The sequence below is a fragment of the Cydia fagiglandana genome, chromosome 1 (genome assembly GCF_963556715.1).
Source record: "Cydia fagiglandana chromosome 1, ilCydFagi1.1, whole genome shotgun sequence".
NCBI classification, from domain to species: domain Eukaryota; kingdom Metazoa; phylum Arthropoda; class Insecta; order Lepidoptera; family Tortricidae; genus Cydia; species Cydia fagiglandana.
In genome coordinates, this window is record NC_085932.1 from 27,470,652 (window position 1) to 27,478,278 (window position 7,627).

The window sequence follows — 7,627 nt, forward strand, 5'->3', positions numbered from 1 at the left end:
TATAATAGCTTAAATTAGCCTGTTGACGTATGTCTTGGTCGGCCTCACCTTAACCTGGCAGTTTTTGCAGTCCGGCCAAATTTATAAAAAAATCATCAAAAAATTTTTATCGAAAAATCGTGTGAAACTTGTATGGTACGATAGCTGCCTTTGAGGACAGTAATAAAAAAGTGGTTGGCCAAATCCTGTGTTGGCAGGTTCCTGTGTCCGACCAATTTTGTGGTACCACGTGAGAGCTACAATTTACCTCATCGAAAAATAGAATGAAACAAACGGATTATAATACCTAAAATAAACCTGTTGACGTATGGCTTGGTCGGCCTCACCGTAGCCTGGCAGTTTTTGCAGTCCGACCAAATTTGTGATACCACGTGACACCTAGAATAGGACCACACATGCTGTATTCCATACGCATCATGACTTTGTGTACCTATCTGATGGGCGGGCGTATATGAAACGCCTTCTTGTACGTGCAGGTGATCCAGGTATACACCAAAGCTTAGTTTTCAATCGAACACTTGTAATATAAGAGGAAAAACTGCACGTGATCCTTCCAAAATTTAAATAAATGGTAAAATGTTCCTCCACGATGTTCTCAACGGGCATCTAGACTGTGTTGGATTGCTGTCACAGTTAGGGCTCCGCGCTCCCACGCGCCGAACTCGTCACACCACACTATTCCATATTCCCTGTCATCGTACCAATTATGGCCAAAATTCTATTCTATTAAATTCTGAGTAGAATCGCACGTACCTATAATAAATCGTTCCAAAACATTGACCCTTTCTTCTCCTCCAGACGTGTTTTCAAATCACAAATTGCAAAGCAACTTTCCTGGTAGTCACGCACTATCACACCCACTTACACACATACACCCACCCACCCACACACACACACACACACACACACACACACACACACACACACGAACACATAAATTCCAATAAATGCATACAAACTAATAGATTCGCTCGTTTATGTAGGTACTGTATGTATTTTTATTTTACTATTTTTTATTTATTGTTTACGCAAAATTAGAGCTATACCTACTATTTTAGGATTTTTTTCCAGTTTACAGATATTATTAATTTTTTCTTTTTTTCCTTGTACCTTAAAGACTTACAAATTAAGTTATATTTACGATTCTTGTACAGCACAAACTACAAGTCTACCCACAGACGATTTTTTATTATGTATAAATTACAGGAAGTTCTGTTATTGGCTATGCTATAAGTTCTCATGTTTTTTGTATATTATTTAATGTAAACGCTGTTGAACTTCTCAATAAATATAAATAAATAAAAATACACAAGATAACCTCACATATATTAAGTGATTATCTTATTGTTATTTCTTCGACTCGCAAAGGCGTTATGTGTCCTTCAAACCATTTGATCTTATACATTTCATCTCTTAATGTCCAGCCACAATGTGTTGTATCAAATTTGATGCAAGTAGATTCTGCCGCACACTGCCACATTGAATTTATGAAAGCCGCCCGTAACAAGCCATACTTCAACAGGGTTATTTTAGCTATTATAATCCGTTTGTTTCATTCTATTTTTCGATGTGGTAAATTGTAACTCTCACGTGGTACCACAAAATTGGTCCGAGACAGGAACCTGCCAACACAGGATTTGGCCGACCATTTTTTTTTACTGTCCTTAAAGGCAGCTATCGTACCATACAAGTTTCATACGATTTTTCGATATAAATTTTTTGATGATTTTTTCATAAATTTGGTCGGACTGCAAAAACTGCCAGGTTAAGGTAAGGCCGACCAAGACATACGTCAACAGGCTTATTTTAGCTATTATAATCCGTTTGTTTCATTCTATTTTTCGATGAGGTAAATTGTAGCTTTCACGTGGTACCACAAAATTGGTCGGACACAGGAACCTGCAAACACAGGATTTGGCCGACCATTTTTTTTTACTGTCCTCAAAGACAGCTATCGTACCATACAAGTTTCACACGATTTTTCGATAAAAATTTTTTGATGATTTTTTTATAAATTTGGCCGGACTGCAAAATCTGCCAGGTTAAGGTGAGGCCGACCAAGACATACGTCAACAGGCTTATTTTAGCTATTATAATCCGTTTGTTTCATTCTATTTTTCGATGAGGTAAATTGTAGCTCTCACGTGGTACCACAAAATTGGTCGGACACAGGAACCTGCAAACACAGGATTTGGCCGACCATTTTTTTTTTACTGTCCTCAAAGGCAGCTATCGTACCATACAAGTTTCATACGATTTATCGATAAAAATTTTTTGATGATTTTTTTATAAATCTGGTCGGACTGCAAAAACTGCCAGGTTAAGGTGAGGCCGACCAAGACATACGTCAACAGGCTTATTTTAGCTATTATAATCCGTTTGTTTCATTCTATTTTTCGATGAGGTAAATTGTACCTCTCACGTGACCCAATAAATCTGGTCGGACTGCAAAAACTGCCAGGCTAAGGTGAGGCCGACCACTTTTTTTTTACTGTCCTCAAGGTCAGGTATCCTACCATACAAGTTTCATTCTATTTTTCGATGAGGTTTTTTTTGATGAATTTTTGTCCAACGTTTTTGCCATTTGTACAAAATCTGCCAGGTTAAGCCTAGGCCGACCAAGTGCGTTGGAATCTACTAAATGTCAGGTACCTCTACAGGGTAGGTATATTCTATTTTTTGATGAGGTTTGTTTCATGCAGCCGGCTCCCGGACTATTAGGCGTAGCGTGAATTAATCTAGATTGCCGTGAGCAAAACCACATCACGAGGCCCCTTTCAATGTGTATTCCCAACGTAATAAAAAGGTTGGCTTTGCGAGGCTTCCCTAAGAGCGAAGCCTCCATAAGTGCGAGGCCCATCGCCCTCGCCTACGGCCTCGATGGGGTCCTCGCCCCATTCGCTCACGCGTAGCTACGCCACTGCTTATGTTCCCTGCTATCCACACACCGTTCTGCCATTTTGATTGATTTGAAAGCTTGACTGATGTAGACATTCAGGTTTTAATTTTCACTTTACTAAAATTACAGATTTGCGAGTTTGCCATTTATGAGACGATATCATCAATTCACCTTGTTGTGGGCCTTCGGACTGCGTCCTCATTCACGGTCGTCGCTCAAGACGCTTTTTGCCACTCACTCTGGCAACTGTCGTAGCAATGGCAGTGATAAAAGCATTCTTTTACGTGTTAATCGTCTAGACACAGCATCAGATAGTGTTGCGGCTGAGCCGCGCTATTTCTGAGCGTCGTTATTCCTACGACACTGGTCGTAGCGTCCTATTCATATTTCGGCGTCCCTATTCCGCTTATCTTTATGATGTGCTTGCTGCGTGAAGAATAATGAGAGGATTGGTGGTTAATATTTGTTTCTGTAACGTATTGTACCCAACCTTGACAGTGCCTTCAATATTGCCACTCGTTATCAAATTCAATCAAGTGGTGTGGTCTTAATTAAACCCATCACATTGCATAGAGCCTGTGCGAACATTCGTGAAATGTATGGGCGCCCAATACCTACATTCGCAATACCTACATAGCGACCGCCCACAATCGTCACACACACACCCTTGTCACTTTTGGCTGAAATGCAAAGAAATGAAATGAAATGCAAAGTCATTGATAGTCATACTCATAATCCATACCGATCTCAATATAAATATAATTACACTAGCGACCCGCCCTGGCTTCGCACGGGTTAACAAATTATACACCTAAACTTTTCTCAAGAATCACTCTATTATATAATAGCTAGGTGAGAACCGCATGAAAAATCGTTCAGTAGTTTTTGAGTTTATCGCGAACAAACATACAAAGTTTTAAAAACTATTCTAGCTTCCCGTTTCGCCAATTTCATACCTCAATGACGTTATTATATTGTCCAAATTTATCCTGCTTAGCCGTACTCATTTGATCATAATCGTTTATATTAAACATCGATTCAGAATGGATGTTTAAACGCAACCGCAAGGCCGCGCCGGTGTGCGCGAGCCCTAACCTCAATTATTTTCGAAACATCCGGACTTCTGTGAACAGCTTTAAGCTTTTTATTATAGAAATTAATGTTAAACAGGAAAACGGCGGGTAATTATTAATTAATATTTATTTTACTATTTCATACGTAATTATTAGGATAGGCAAATGTTTAATCAAATAACGGTATCGTCTTGGGTTGTCCCATTCGTTTTTCGTCAAGTTCTTAAATTAGTCCTATTCTGCTTTCGTTACGCATTCTACATTGAAAGCCACCGACGATTGTGACGAATGTAGAATGGGTGACGAAAGCAGAATAGGACTAATTTAAGAACTTGACGAAAAACGAATGGGACGACCCAAGACGATACCGACCTATCGAAGGACGACGATTATGTAAGATATTACTTGATATTACCATTGGGACCCAAGACTCAATGTAACGTATTAACTCTACGTAACTAACTATCTATGACTAATGCCTATCCGTGTTGAACTAGTAATAAAACTATATCCTGTCGAGGGTCAAGACAGTCATAACTAAATAACCGCAATTCGCTAATCCTCGCCTCAAATATAAATCGGATGAAACGGCGGAATTTTCCTAAAGCGCTTATTTTTAGCGCGAGGCCGGCCCTGTTTACATGTTTTCGCTTACGAGCGTGATTTCACGTCTAACCCGATGTTATTTTGCTGGAATCCGTGGGTTTCATAATTGGAATATATCTGTGTTCACGCGCTAGTATTTGAATATATTTTTTGTTTTTTTTTGGGACGGCAAAGCATTAAATGTTAAGAATACGCAATAATTGGGAGCTCTACCCAGAAGAATATATATAGACGAAGCACTTAGTTATACATATTATTGACTTCGAAAATCGAACCATGTGAATACATATACTGTTACTTATCTGACAAAATTATCCCTCCTCCATAGATATACTCGTATTTTGCCTGCAGCTTCGTGTACCTATGCTTATACTATTTTCTAGTCAATAAAATATTATTTATTAGTCAATAAAAATTTGATTGGCTAAAATAAAATTCTATATGTCTAAACCTCTAACAATACCTCTTACAGACTTCTGTAGTTATTCTAGTTCGTTGGCCGTTCGTAGGCCTTACCGCTTACCGCGAGGCTACCAACTTAACGCAGATGGCGCTGCAGTTGATTAAAACACAACATGTTATTAGATAACGAAAGAAACATAAACGATTAAATAAAAGGTAAGACTTTCATTTCTCATGCTCTGAAAGAGAGTCCTTGTTTTTCTAAAAGGTGTGCAGAAAATGATACGTTTCTGCACTAGAGCATTTTAGATTCCAAGTACGATTTAATTTTTTTTTTACGACAAGCAAGTGAAATTTGGGTATAAATGGATGGGTTATACTAATTCCATTCTGATATTTGACTCCCCATTCCATAAATAACGATACTTTTGCCTAAATTGTTAATTGAAAATACCCTAAAAAATACTTTAAAAAATTATACTTAAGGTGACAGTCCATTTCCAACGACAGCTGCACTACTGTTCATTTTACTATGGAAATTGACAATGACAGCGACGCGTTCAGTACCGGTAGTGCAGCTGTGGTTAGAAATGGAATGTTACCATTAGTCATGTTTTAAAAAAACACATGCATTTTTCTCCCTGCGTTCGAGCGCCAAACTACCTCGGCAGAAATTAGTGCCTTTCATCCCTTCGTTAACAATCTACTATTTAAACGCGAACTGAAGAGATCTGTATAGGTACTCGTATTTGTAAAAGTATAAAAGGGTTACAGTTTAGGGTCCTAATCGCAGACAACATTTTGAGAAAATCATTCGTGTAGTTAGTTGCAGATTATACCGTAGGTACAGTCAGCCAAGAAAGTGGTCTACCACTTTTCGACTCTATCATCTGATTGATAGAGTCGAAAAGTGGTAGACCACTTTATTGGCTGACCGTACCCTGGATGCCAGTGACTAGGTATGACTAATTCGCAGACAGGTGTGCGAATAGGCTGAGGGCATTCCAAACTGCCAGTAGTGTACGATTTTCATGTCCTAGCTTTATAAAATTAGACAGTAAATTGGTGATTGTTCACTTGAATAGCGCTTGTAAATTTTTTCACGTGATGGCAAACAAGCAGACAAGCCGCCTGATGGGAAGCGGTCACTGTTGCCAATGAACATAAGCAACATCGGAAGAGCCACTTCAGCGTTGCCGACCCTTCCACATTCTGCATGTTCTGAGAAGAAACGAGCGAGATGATCGCTTATTCTTGTTGTGCCATGTATTTGGGAAGTGGGAATGAGCTGTGCTATTTTGGTGGGAGATGCGGTGATAAAAGCGGGACGATGGAATGATAACATATATCTTTTATCCCCTTCTTACTTGGCTTAATTCCCCCTCTTAAATAAGCAGGTGAATCATAACATCTTGAATCATGAATATCATGTTCTTGTGCGAAGGTGAGCGCGAGGTGGCCGGCGTTGGCATTTCCGATGCAATTAAGGTTGCTGACAAACGTTCATTTGATTTATTGTCCGATTTTTATCTTTCATATGTTTACAGAACAGAAAAAATCGTTCTAAAACTGCAGAAATATGATTAAAAATTCAGTCAGGATATTTGTCATACACACAGTCCTATATACTTTGTAACTAAAAAGTGCCTAGAAACCAACCAGCGAACACGCAGATGTAAACACGTAGATTTACAATCTACATATAAACATTGTTTACGTATTTCCGTTTGTCATAAAACATTCTTTTCATTAAGAAACAGCCGAAAAAATGTGTTCAATATCAAAGAGCAGTCAAACTATATCTAACACTTAATTTTTGCGACATTAGAACCGACATCGCAGATGGGGTTCATTTCTCGTTTCAGCGGAGAGAGTGGGAGACAATTATCGCGAGAGCTCCTAAGCTCGCGGCTTTGAATAAAACTATTAGCGAATAGTGCGGAATTTGTGTTGTCGATAGTTAATGAATATAATACTCAGAACTTACTTATCTATGCGTAACAAAGAAATAAATTAACAAACATAATAAAACTTACAAAAACTATAGGTAAAAAATTTGCCCCAGATCGCCGTCAACGGGCAAGGTGCCCAGAAGGCTGGCCGTATTTCCCCGCTGTATAGCGATGCTAATACGCTGGGCGAAATAGTGGCCAGCCCTCTGGTCACCAGAAGCCTCTATTAAGCGCGCCGACAAGTCCTAGTTAATTAATTATATATAGTTTGATACACAGTAGAATAGGCGCAACATTTGAAGATGTACCTGGGCACTAAGGGAAGAGCTTTCATTAAAAAAATACCACGTCGTTTTCTACTGACAAAGCTGATAAATTGATATTTCAGCATCATTATTGTTTTGGTTTCAGGCGAATTTTTAAAAGTGAGGCTATTGAAAAACATTCTTGGTTGGATCGAACATATGTGGAAAAGCTCCTAACATTATAAGAAGCCGTTGGGTGAGGCTATAAGGAAATTTATGACGGAAGCCGCTGCCAGGCAGCGATGGATTGTCTGCGGATCTTTACTTTTTAACTTCGTGCCTTACACAAACCTTCCTATTCTCAAATAAGTTTTGTAAAGATTATCTATTAAAAGAAAATTGCGTAAGTTCATATATTGTTTATGTTACTACGTAGTGATGTCGACCGAT

The 7,627-nt window shown here is 38.7% G+C and overlaps 1 long non-coding RNA gene across 1 annotated transcript in view; it reads right to left on the bottom strand.

Annotated features, from left to right (window-relative positions):
• Nucleotides 1-7,627, bottom strand: part of LOC134668836 (uncharacterized) — a 160,898-nt gene that overhangs the window by 30,959 nt on the left and 122,312 nt on the right. The gene's annotated exons all lie outside the window — the stretch shown is intronic.